The sequence below is a fragment of the Pipra filicauda genome, unplaced genomic scaffold (genome assembly GCF_003945595.2).
Source record: "Pipra filicauda isolate LSUMZ 115617 unplaced genomic scaffold, ASM394559v2 scaffold115_size4368891_pilon, whole genome shotgun sequence".
Lineage (NCBI taxonomy): Eukaryota > Metazoa > Chordata > Aves > Passeriformes > Pipridae > Pipra > Pipra filicauda.
Window position 1 is genome coordinate 354,735 of NW_024103607.1, and position 13,111 is coordinate 367,845.

Genomic DNA, 13,111 nt, shown 5'->3' on the forward strand with positions numbered 1-13,111 from the left:
AGCCTGCACTGGACACCAACTGTTCAGACATGGAAGCATTTGCTTGAGCCACTGCTTCTGTGTCCCTTGCCTTCTCTGCAGGTTGCTAACGTGTTTCTCTATCCCTGAAACTGACTCAACTATATGTGACCCTGCAATACTTCCTCCTTGTCTCCCCAGTTATGCTGTTCACTGCAGGTGCCCTCGTTCACAGACACATTTAGCTGCCTCTTTTGGCCATCTTGCATAGTATTTTGAGCCAATTCATGGTCATTTTTAGGAAAAAGTCCCAAACTAAAGCCTTGCTTTAACCAGATGACTTACTTGGAAATTTACTTTGCAGGATGCCTGGTGTTTACTAATTCTACCTCGTGGTTGCTGTTGTCTTGCCAGTGAGTAGCGTGGTGCAGTGTGGTGCACTGGATGGTCTTACAGACTGCTCCTTCCTCAGGGGTGGCACACTGTGACCCAGCAGGACCCTGATCACTTTTAGTGTCTTCTACTAATTCACATGACCCTCTTAAAAGCGGGATAATGCAGTAGAGTACTCTTGGCCTATGTTTGCCAACACTATATACATGAATGGAACCATACGGTCATTGCCTTCAGCCTTCTCTATTATGAGACAACTGCAATAAAAAGTCATTCTGGAAAGATCCACAAACCACCTGACTCCCAATGGCCTGATTCAGCAGAGGCTACAAGTCACTTACCAGCATTTTTTTATTAAATATAAGGTCAAAACTCAAAGAAAACAGAAGAAGCAGGATAAGCCTTGCTAGTGTTTATTGTTCCCTAGGATAGCATGGAAAAATGCTAGTACAGTAAACCCAGATATCCAGGAAAGGTTCCCCCACCCAGCTTCGACTCCATTTGACACGAGCATGGGAATGGATTATGTCAACTCAACACGTGGGGGTTTTTAGTGCCAGGGTGTGCTGAGCTGTGCCCTACCCAGCACCATCACTCTAGCTGTGGGAATCTGAACACTGCAAACTCCATATTTTAAAAGTGTCAGAAGCTGGCATTTTGTGAGGTGCCTCCTCCCATGACTTTGAAGAGCAGCTGGTTCCCAGAAAGCCTCAACACATGACTGGGCAAATTGGTGCTATCTTACCTTTTTGCAACCCTTGGAGTTGTGTTTGAGGTCAAATTGCTCAACCAGACAGTCCCTCCCTCTCCCATCTCATTTTAGGTAGATCTTTGCTGGCATGAAGAGCTGCAGAAGTTGCCTCAGGAAAAGAGCGATTCCTGAACATGGGGCCTGCCTGGCTGCACGGGATATAAGCACTTGATTGCAGCTCTTAATTAAAGCCTGAATGGTGATGGGCCATGAGGGGTTTTTACTAAGCCTCTTGAGATTTTTTATTTTTTTTTTATAATAAAGACAAAAGGAAATAATTACCAGTAGTCTGCATTAACAAAATCTGGAGCAGATGATAGGGACAAGCTGCTGGGTCTCTAATTTGTCCCTGATCACAGCAGTGCTCCAGGTGTCTGATAATGGAGAAGTCACCATACTAGGTATTGTCTGACCAGAAAAATGTGAAGGAATGCTGATGGTTTATCCAAATATCATTCCTCTGTCTATTCTGTGTGACTGTAAGTATATATATGCATATATAGGGATAGGATAGTTAAAAATTGTCCAAAAGGTATGAACGCTCTGACTTACCATGAAAGTTCACCTAGAGTCTGGTTGTTTCATTTGTATGGATACATTTAGGAGGAGGGAGGCTGATGTTATTTTCAGGTGACTGGATTGCTCTGCTGCTGTTGGTACCATGTAGTTTGACGAGGGATAGGGGCAGCTGTTGGTTTTGTGACCACAGCTGTGCTTCATGGAGCAGTCAGGGTGAGTTGTGGAGCCAGAAAAGATTATGATTCTTCTATGTGCTTCTTCAGCAATGAGTGTTTAGCATTTATGTTGGTAAGTAAATCTCTCTTATGAAAAGCAAGCTTTAAAGGGAAAAGAAAGTCTCTCTGTTCATAGCCCCAAACCTGACAGCACTTTGGTTTTCGTGATTATTTATCTGTGGGCACCATTCTCTGTAAGAGGTCCCAGTTTCTGTCTCTCACACCTGGCAGTGCATTGCTCTGTCAGGAGTCTGTAGGATATGTGTGTTTTAAAAAATTAAGTGATGTGTATTGAAGTCTTAGGATAAAAGCATCACATTCTATCTTAGATGTGTGAACCAAGGGGAAAAATACTGAAAAGAAGGAAGGAAGAAAAAATTACATCAGAGCTGAATAATTTTTATACTCAATTGTTTCACAGTAAAATGTAGTACAGTGAGTGTGTGTAATTTACCTCTTCTTGTTGACTGCCTTTGCAGAACTGTATCTGAATCATTTCCTGTTAGTGAATAAAATCAAGAGGTTTTCAGGGTTGTTTAGTCTGGGCAACTGGGAGTTGGTGTAGCTAATGTGTTCCAGGAGGTTAACCACTGTGAACTCTCTTGTCTGAGCCATTTCCCTTTTTTGGGTGGTTTTCTGCCCATACGGTTGCCTTTCAGGTAGCAAGTTATCAGCTGTCTCGCACATAATGTGAAAGAAATGAATCTGTGGCAATGTGAAATCTCAAAAACATGTATTGCTTGTCTCTACTGTAGCCAGGGAAGGGGTAGAGGAGAGTGACTCTTCCACAGCAATGATTTTCACTCCCAGAATAAAGACATTCATACTTTATGCACAGTAGTTTTTGAAAACGTCATTTTGTATACACATAACATCATGGTAACTAACAGGCAGGATATTTATCTGTGATTCGCATCTTTAACTCATGGGAAGGTGTTTCCTCTGAGGCATTTTAATGAAAATTTTTATTTACAGATAGAATCCAAAAGCAAATAGGAATTTTAGGTGATGCTGACAACAGGGAGTAATTAGTACAGACTCCTGACCTCTGTGGTGGTATTGCTGTGGAAAACTGGGTGCAAGCACTGTGGCCTTAAGCTTGCAGAGCCATCTGGAGCAGATGATTACACTGTTTGCAATTAGCTCCTGGTGTCAAGATCCTCAGGTCAGAGGGTTCCTTCAACATAGCGGTTTCTGTGGCATCAAGTCACTAATCACATACAAGATGCCTGCAGGCGATTGCTTCTGGCACTGCTTTCTTCAGCATTTAACCTGGGTGGTTTCTTGTACTTTTTTTATTAGCTACATTTGCGAGCTTTTCATTGATTTCTCCCCCCTCTTCTTTTTTTTTTTTTTTTTTAATTTTAACAGCAACTGATGTATTTGTAATTAATTATTTAGTGGGCATAGTATGACATAAAAGGGCGTATTTTACAAACAATTATATTTTTCTCCTTTGTGTGGCTTTGTTCTCTTGTGATCTCCCCACAGCAAATCTCATGGATGATGAAAGTAACCGCTAATGGCGTCCACTTGTCCGCAGTTATAGGTGTGCTACATTTCAGTCCCTGTACAGAGAATAAATTCTCAGGTTCCTTAATGGATATTTGGATATTCATGTGTAACAGAAACATGCTAATGGATAGCAAAAGCCTATTCCATTCTTGGGTTTCAAATTAATTCATATAAAAGCTCTGGGTTTAGTTCCATTCAGAATGTGCTCTTAATTCAATAATAGAGGAAGAATGATGAATATGGTGAATACTGGAAAGCTGATGGCCATTATATTAATGTTTAGAAAAGAAATACATTCTTATTTGTCATACAGTTCACATTAACACAATGGATTCAAACCATGGAACTCCATTCAAAATGGTACTGTACAAACAGTTTCTGTACAACTTCCTGTTCAACTTAAAACAGTAATCAACCCTTTTGAAGCATTTAAAAAATGCTGTGTAAAAAACCCCAGTATTTTGTGGTAGGGAGTTTCAATTAGGTTCATAGTGGACCCCAGATCTGTAGAATTAAGTGAAGGTGAAAGTCTCTTAAGTTTTTTTTTATTTGTATGTTTAAGTAATGCTATACCAGGTCTTGGTAACCTGGGGGTCCAAAAGAAGCACTAACTGAATAATTTTATTCCTAAATACACATACCTTGACAACAGCTGTTTTTAAAAGCAGAGTTTAACTCATTATATATGCAGGAATAAGATAATAGTGCTTCGGTTAGCTTAACAAATGTTAAGCAAAATATGCTGATACTGATCTGTCTGTGGTGTTTACAGACAACAGTCAGTTAGCTTTTGTACTAAATTTCATCCTATAAAGCCAGGGAGGTCATTGGACTTAAATAATATATTGGGTTTTATTAACAGTTCTTTTATAAAGTTATGAAACATTACTTTCATGTTGCACATGTAGGTTTTATGTGCACTTAATGGACAAAAGAAAATGTGGGAAGTTGTGTGGCAAGTGGCTGTCTCTCATTATTGCTTAGGGGTGAATGATCTCAGTGGGTGGGTAGGATGTGAGGTGGGATTGTGCTGTGCATCACACAGGGCTGTGGCCATACGTGTTTCTGGGACCCCAGCCATCTCTGTTTGCCTCTCCCCACTTTAGGATGTGAATTGCGTGTGTATGTCTACAGGTTCAAATGGAAACAGCATTTAATGCAGGAATGGAGCAGGTTGTCCAAGGGGAAGGGAGGAGTGAGAAGAGACCAGAGGAAGCAGGGATCCCAAAGCTGCCTGGTGCAACTGCCTTCTATTGTTTCCCTTCTCCAACTTCTGGTTAAGCTGGGAAAAAGAAAAGATCAATAGCCAAGCCTCCTGTTAGGAGGCTATTTGCAAAAATGTATTACTAGTAACAATGACCAGCTGTAGTGCAGTACTGAGGCTGAGCCATTTTCCAACTCTGCCAGGTCATTCATGTGACTTCCCCTTACCTCAGATTCTCTGGCTATGAAGTTAATGTTACTTTACTTTCTTACCAAGAGGAGATTCTCTGAAGATCCCTTCATGTTTGCAGCTTTCAGTATAACACTTTCCTATGGTCTTCCTACTTGTGCATTGGTCTTTTGAGAAGGAGTTGTCCCCTTTCTTTACAGGGACAACTGTAAAGAAAAAAAGTGCACGTATGGTTGTAAATGAGCATTTTCTGCAATAGTATTTGGGGTTTTGCTTTTTGTTTGTTTTCTTTGGTTCTGTTTGTTTATTTAGGTTTTTTAGTGGTGTGGGTTTTTTCTCTAGGTAATTTTTTTTTTTTCAGAAATTGGCTTAAAAAGCAGGGAAATGGCAGAGGTGGGGAGGATGTTTTGTCCTTTTATTTATGCAACCACTGCTTTCCAGAAATCTGTCATAGGATGTTTTAGGAAGCAGTGAGGACTTCAGATCTTTTCTCTTTTGCCATGTTTATTTTCCACAGGCTGGGCTGGATTCCCTGGGAATAGTTACGAATTCAGCTGTGAAGTTAGATATATTGTTGAAAATATGCAGACGAGTGTTCATACAGTCTCGAGGGAGAAGGTCTGCCTGTTCTGTTTGCGATGCACAGTGCACTTCAGCAGCCAGAGTTGTGCAGCAAATTGATGACACTTTGGGTAAGGCTAATGGAATTGCTCTTGTATGAATGCAACACATGCTGCAGGTGAGCCTGGGGTTAAGGAATAAGGTGTTCTGCAAGGACACAACCACAGGATTACATCAGTAGATAGAAAACATGATTTTTCAAATGCCAATTCTTATGTTTGCAAAATGAGATTTTATTCTTCCAACCATGACATACTGTTAAGTTCCTATAGTCTTAAAAAGGATGCAAGAAGTGGAAGTGTACTGAATACTGCCAAGTCCTACACTTGTTTTTCCAGCTTGTTCTCTAGCCTTCTTCATTTTCTCTGGTGCTTTAACGCAGCTCTTAATTTCTGGAACCTGTGAATCTGGGAACTGGTGAAGATTGAATTAGAGCTTTAAAGGTGAACAGCATTTTTTACTGTCTACTGTAAATGCTCAGCAATTTAAGGATGGGAATGGTACTCTTTGGGGACTTGTGGGTATGCTGCAGTTATCTTACTGGAGCTAAATCCTTTTGTCACCTGTGAAAAACACATAATGTTGCTAACACTCAAGGAGCGCAGTGCATGGAAGTTAGCTGATGTGTTTAAATTACAGGGGAGCTCAGTACTCAGCATGCTAGCAGGGTGTGGTCAGAAACAACAGGTTTCTGTGTGTCCCTGCAAAAGGGTACCCTGCTGGGTATTGGGGTGCCACAGCATATTTAGGAGTGTGATCTGACTGCAGTGCACCTCTGCTTGGCTCCATCATTTCCACAACTTCATATGGTTGGAGTAGGCATGCCATCATGAGAGACATGCAGGAAAAGGTCTTTGGGTCCCTGGAACCTGTCTCTTTGTTCCTTGGCACCACATTCCCACATTTCACCACATGGCCAAGAAGGCCAACAGCATCCTGGCTTGTATCAGATATAGTGCTGCCAGCAGGACGAGGGAAGTGATTATTTCCCTGTACTCTTCACTGGTGAGGTCACACCTCAAATACTGGGTTCACTTTAGGGCCCTTCACTACACAAAAGACACTGAGGTGCTGGAGCATGTCCAGAGAAGGACAACAGAGCTGCTGAAGGGTCTGGAGCACAAGTCTTACAAGGAGCAGCTGACAGAGCTGGAGCTGTTTAGCCTGGAGAAAAGGAGCCTAAGGGGAGACCTCATCACTTTCTGCAACTACCTGAAAGGAGGTTGTAGTGAGGTGGGGGTCAATCTCTTCTCCCATGTAACAAGTGACAGGATGAGAAGGAACAGCCTCAAGTTGCGCCAGGGGAGGTTTATATTAGATATTAGGAAAAACTGCTTTACTGAAACGGTTGCTAGGCATTGGAACAGTCTTCCCAGGGAAGTGATGGAGTCACCCTTCCTGGAAGTGTTCAGAAAATGTGTGGATATGGCGCTTGAGGACATGGTTTAATGGTGAACATGGTAGTGGTGCTAGGTTGTCAGTTGGACTTGGCAACCTTAAAGGTCTTTTCCAATCTTAAGGATTCTATGGCCAATCCTGCCTGGGCAGTGACAGCAGCACTTGAGCCATGTACTAGAAATGACTACTTTTGATTACTTTGCAGCATTAATAACACGCTCTGCTGCCCTGCTAGATCTGGAAGAATCATGGTATGTTTTTGTTTTGTATCATGGCCTTTGTTAATCCTGAGGTGCAGTTTCAACAAAAAAAGCAAATATAAGACGTCAGTAGTTTCAACATAAGTTTTAAACATGGAGGAGGTGTATCAGCAGAGATATCATAGAACCGCAGAATGGTTTGGGTTGGAAGGGGATCAGTTAGTTCCAAGCCCCCTGTCAAGGGCGGGGACACCTTCCATTAGACCAGGTTGCTCAAAGCCTGATCGATCCAGCCTGGCCTTGAACACTTCTGTGTGATCACTCATTTTACTGATCAAGGTTAATGAAGCCATGGTTTTAATTCCAGGTCAAAGGTGCAGGAGGGTTTTTTTCATGTTGTCATTGGGGATTTGTAACCACTGTGCTACCATATGTGAAAGTAACTCTCAGTTGTTGGCAGGTTGTATTTTATTTTGTTGACCATCTGGTCTGCTGCTGCTGGGGACCTCCAGCTTGCAAGTGTATGTTGAGGTACCCTCCATTTCAAACTATATTTTTGAAGCTTGAAGCAGCAAGATATTAGATCCTCATTAAAAGGTACATTCAAACCACTTCAGCAATTGCAGACTGGGAATGGAGTGACTAAGTGATGGCTCTGTTAGGAGGAGCAAACATGGACAAAGCGTTCTCTTGGTCCTGGGAACTTGCATTGCTGACTTAGGGAATGGGCTGGCCAGGCTTTTGTGCACTGCAGACTGAATTAAGTTGTAGAAATTTACTCAAAGGTTACTCATTACCTTGTAATTTCACATGATGGTGGAAAATGCAAAATGCTTTAAGAGTTAGATGGAATTGTTCTGTGGTCTTGCAGGCTGCAAGAACTATGGAAGAATGAAGTAAAGCAAATGAAATTTGATAAAGTTTTTGTGTGTTTAATGTAGAAGGCATTTATAAGGTGAAGTATTTCAGCATTCATCTTTTCAGATGGGGCATTCCTATAGGGAGGATGATGTTAATGCCAACAACATGTACATCCACTAACACATGTACTATGATCCTTGTTAAATAAGCCTGAGGAATAGTGGGAATACTTCTATTCAGAAGTAGATGCACTTTTCCTCATCTGTTTTGTTTTCTCTGGAAGCCACAGTTGGGCTCTGTAGCATAATGTGGTTATCAGTATCACGGTGCTGCCAGTACTAGAAATTAGCCTTGTGTGCTTTAAATAGGACTTAATTCAAGTTTGAGACAAGCTGTTTGTGTCTGCTTTTGGTGAGAATGTTAAGGATGTTGCACGGTTTTGTTTTTAAATAAATCAAAGTAAATAAAAGAAAAAATAAGTAAATAGTTTGTATCTTTGTGTTCACAATTGCTTTTACAAAGACTATGATGATTTTAGAACAAAGCCAAATAGAAAGCAAATGTACATTCAACTTCAGCTAAACTTATCTTTTCCAACTACAGTAGACATTATAACAGAAGGAGTACTTATCAAGAAATTTATGCTACATTCAAAGCTTATTGAAATGCTTTTTCTTCAAATAAGATTAAAAAATAATAAAAATAGCAGGAGCAGATGCTAAGCGCACCTCATCTGTCCAACATCTCTCGGAGGCAGGCTGTTAGAAGTAATGAGGATAGTTCTTACAAACAGTCTGGTCTCCTTCAGGCTATTTAAAATACCTCAGCTTTTCCTATGTAGTCTTTATGTTTCAATATCCCTTACAGGATAGGTTGTGTTTCTTCTCTTCACTGCCCTTGAGTTGTGTGCCTAGGGTTTCTCTCTCCAGCACACACTATGCCAGCACTTTCACACCATTCTAGTAGGGATCTCCACTGACAACCTCCCAGCTATGTCATGCCAAAGCTGCCTTGACCAGCCAGTTTATTTACTGGAAAGACATGGGGAACAGCTTGGCATCCACAGTTGTGTCTACACCACTGGGTGTGAGCAGCTGTGAAAAAGGGCCCAATGCTGGCTCATCCATGTTGCTGCTCTATGGGAGGACACTGGTGGGAACATTGTGGGTGGTGTTGGCATAGTGTGGGCTTCCTTACCTGCTCTAGCTGTCTCCTTGTGTTTCATCTATTTTGAATGGATACCATAAGACCGAGTTTTAGTAGACAGAACAGGACAGGATCCTTCCCAGAGAGTTCTTCGTCTTTCTTAAACCAAAGACGGTGGGATTTGTGATTATCTGGAGCACAAGCTAAATGTGTTAAAACTGACAGTGCAGAGAAACGTAAACCTGCAGCTCAGGTAACTTGAGATGTTACCATTGAGACTAATGAAACAGCACAGCTCAGAGCTACATTAAACAAAACTGTCTTGAGATACTCGCCAAATCCACTGACATGGAAATGTGTGTTAAGAGAGATGTGCCTCGGAGGCTTGCATGCTGCAGAGCTGAGACATGCAGTAAGCAGCTTTTGAGAAATAAAATTTCCAGCTCAGTCGCTGCTGTCCTAACTTTCTTACCGCTATGGTAATATACTGTGCTGACACCTCAGCGTGGATGTGAACAGCGGCACTGGCAGTGGACATGAGGTGAAGTAAAACTAGGTCCCATCACAGGATGCAAAAGTACAACAGAAATTGTGTTGTATACTGCTGCTGTCCTGGAAATAACTATGTAAAGCCATTGCTATGACAGTGCGTTATGTTATATTGTCAGTGGAAGTTCATGATACAGTATCCTTTGTAAATGTTAGGCTGAGTCCATGCTTAAAACAGCAAGAGGCTTGGAAATGCTTACTTACGTACATCTATTCCTACTGACCTGTATGACAGGTTTAGAGAGCTGAAATTTCACTGCAGTGAAACTCCGCAGAGCATCATCCCCTACAGGTGTGTTTTGAAGGTCAGTAAACGTCTTTCCCTAAGCTCTGTTGGCTTAAGCCAATCTGAATTGATAATACACTTTTAAGATTTCTTCAGATTTAGAGAAGCATTTTCTTGCAAAAAGGAACGTGGGCTGTGATCTTGTGGTGTACTGGTGCCAATAAAGACAAATCTTCCAGCACTGGGAACTGTCTGTGCTGGGACTGCACCTCTGTTACAGGTACTGCTGATCTTCAGCTTTAATGTATGCCACTTGTGAGGAGGAAGAGAAAAGAACAGGCAACTGTGATGTCTTCAACCAGAGAGCTATTAAAGAAATGCTGTTATGATAACAAGCCCAACATTATGTAGTAAAACGGGTGTCACACTTCTCTTTTGCCCATTATACTTGTTTCTCAAGTTCTTCTGTCTTTTCCTATGTCACACTGCATGAAAGGTGTCACAGCATCAGCTTTAGACTCACCAGGTTAGAGCTCATCTTAACTTCTTTGCTATGTTATGTATTGTATTTCTGTGGAGATCGACTTTTTTGTTTTATCTGTTGGCACTTTAGAACCATCTGACAGGAATATTTGTGAGATAAATGTTCCTGCTGCACATAAGTATAAATGTAGGTGTGTTACAGAAATAACTAATAGTGAACACTGTAACACACCAGAAAAGGAGTGAGGACAGATGTGTTTTTTTTCCTCAGGGGATCAAAAATAAACTTGACTTATCTTCTTTAAATCCTTATACTCAGTTGACAAAAGATATAGGAAGTGATGTTTATTTGTGTAATAGAAATATCTTAAAAAACAGTTTACGTCGGCTACGGAAATTTGGCAGGTCAGGGATTTATTTATGTATGTATGTATGTATCTGGGTTTATGGGAGGGCTGATGCTTCACTGTAGCCTCTCTAATAGTAACATAATCTGTTTTATTTTCATAAATGAATCCAAAGTCTGTATTTGGCATTCTGTGTGTCCTGCAAAGAATACTTCTCTCTCAATTTAGGTCAGAGATTTTCAAAGGGACATAAAACAACTAGGCATTTAACCTTCACTCACGTCAATAGAATTTGACCAGTTTCATCTTTCTTGCTTTTTGACATTTTCCTTTCACAGTTTTTATTTCAATTGCACCTGCCTAGTAAAAAGATGTAGGCAAAAGAGGCACATCTGCCATCTCTACTATGCTTTTTTTCTGGGGGAGGGGTGGGTTGGGGTTGGAGTTGGGTTTTGGTTTTATTTGCCACATTTCTGGATGCCCAGCAAGTAGCATGAGCATGCCCAGCTTGGACTGGATAGCTGGAAATCCAGCAGCCCAGAGCAAACAGCCCCTGGGCACTGGCTGCCAGTCTGATAGACTCCAGACACATCATGCTGCCGGCATCTGCAGGATGAATTACTCTTGACCCACATGATAAATCTAACATGTGCAGTGCATGGCAAAGCTGTTGTGCACGTGTGGATCAGGTACACAGAATACCAAATACATTGCTATGGTTTTGAATTTATGGTAGGACATAGACCAGCCAACATCTGAATCTTCCTCTCTCTCTAGGGTAGATTTTTCTTGTACACATGTAAGTATTTGTATCTAAAATAGTCATAAAAGCCTATATTGCAGTTAAATGTTTCTTAACCACCCTTTTCCTTGAAGTGTGCTAGTTGCAGAACTACCAAATTACTCATTGTTTTAATCTTTTTTTTTTGGCTATTTTAGTTTAAAAAATAATTTCTCTGGTTTCCCAGATTTTACTTAGCCATCGTGCCTGTCAGCAGTCTGTTGTGGTGATCAGCGTTATGCCTAGCCTGAGGGAGTGTTTGTTTGGATGTACAACTTTGTCAGTTGTGGAACATTCTGGGCAAGATGCAAGCTCCTAGCCCCAGGGCCACAGCAGATGTCTCAATTGCTTTGGACTGAAATTGGTTCATTATTGCCAGTGTCCTATTTAGACCAGCTAGAAATAAGCAGTAAAAGAGTAAATTGCTTGAACTCCATCACAGTGAGGGTAATTTTTACAAACATTGGTGTTAGTAATGTGTTGTTTAATAATTAATAATTTTGATGCAGAAATACTTTTCATGCATGCTTCCTTTATGTGACAAAACTCTTTGTGAGTTGCCCCATTGATGTGTCATTGTTACTAGTATGCTGATGATATATTAGCATATGGGAAAACACAGACTATTTTCAGTGAGAATGAAAACTTCGCATCTAACCAGATACTGTACGTGTGTATTTATGGTGCAGTTTTTCAGTAGTTATTCTGTAACAGGCATGTAATAGTCTCTCAGACCAGATTAGTGAATTAGTTCACTTCAAATATATCTGCGATGTCTTCAAAAATAATACAGTGACAAACCAAGAAGTTGACAGGAACTGCTGTTTGCCCTTAAACACATTTAAGGAAAAGGAGAATAGATTCATTTGAAAGCATGACATATACAGATTTGTACAGGCTTATACAGATACTTCCCACAGGTAACATTGGGTCTTGCTGTGAGCGTAAGGAGCACAGTGCAGAAGAGCTGCGTGGTTGCACCGTGCTGCCAGTGGCCAAGCGCCCCCGTGCTGCAGACCAGTTTTGCTAAGTGGTTGGTGTCTGGAGGTTTCTGACACACTGGACACCACTTGAGCACTGCAAAGGATTTGGGAGGAAACTCTTGTTCCTATCCACTGAGCTAACTGTGTGTCTGGCAGCCTTTCTGTGAGGCCAATATGGCAGTAACCTGCGTCACTCTGCTCTTCCATACAAGGGACTGGGACGCTTCATCTGGGACTGGACCTCTTGTCATCCCCATGTCCTTCTCAGTATTGCTGCAGGGTCCATCCCAGGAAGGACAGCACTTGCTTCAACTTATATCCACAAAATAGTAATGCTCACCTTGGAGCCAGCCATGAGGCACTGGCTGCCCTGCCTGCTGCCCTGCCTGCAGCCTCGGGGATGCTTGCACAGCTTTCCTGGGGTGCTCAAACTTCAAAAAAACTTTTTTGTTAACTCATTGCAGGATGCTGCTGGATTCCTTTTCGTGTGGGGAAGATGGAAAGAGTACAAAAATAGCCCTGTCATATCATCTTGCTATATTCCTGCTTCAAACTGAACACAAAATAAATGGTTAACAATGGTTATGGTTGCATATGGAAATCCAGCTAACAAACAAAGCTGCAAACTGTGTTTGCTTACATTATTGTTTAATATACAAAGGCTCAATTTTCTGTGTCCTTAGCCTGAAATCCAATAATAGGCTAAATCTGATTTGAACTGAACATGTTGTCTCCAGTTTATTTGTCCATTAAAGTTTGCTGATAAATTGAT

At 41.3% G+C, this 13,111-nt stretch overlaps 1 protein-coding gene across 1 annotated transcript in view; it reads left to right on the top strand.

Moving 5' to 3' along the window:
• SH3RF3 (SH3 domain containing ring finger 3) overlaps nucleotides 1–13,111 on the top strand; it is a 256,876-nt gene that overhangs the window by 20,871 nt on the left and 222,894 nt on the right. The window lies entirely within an intron of this gene.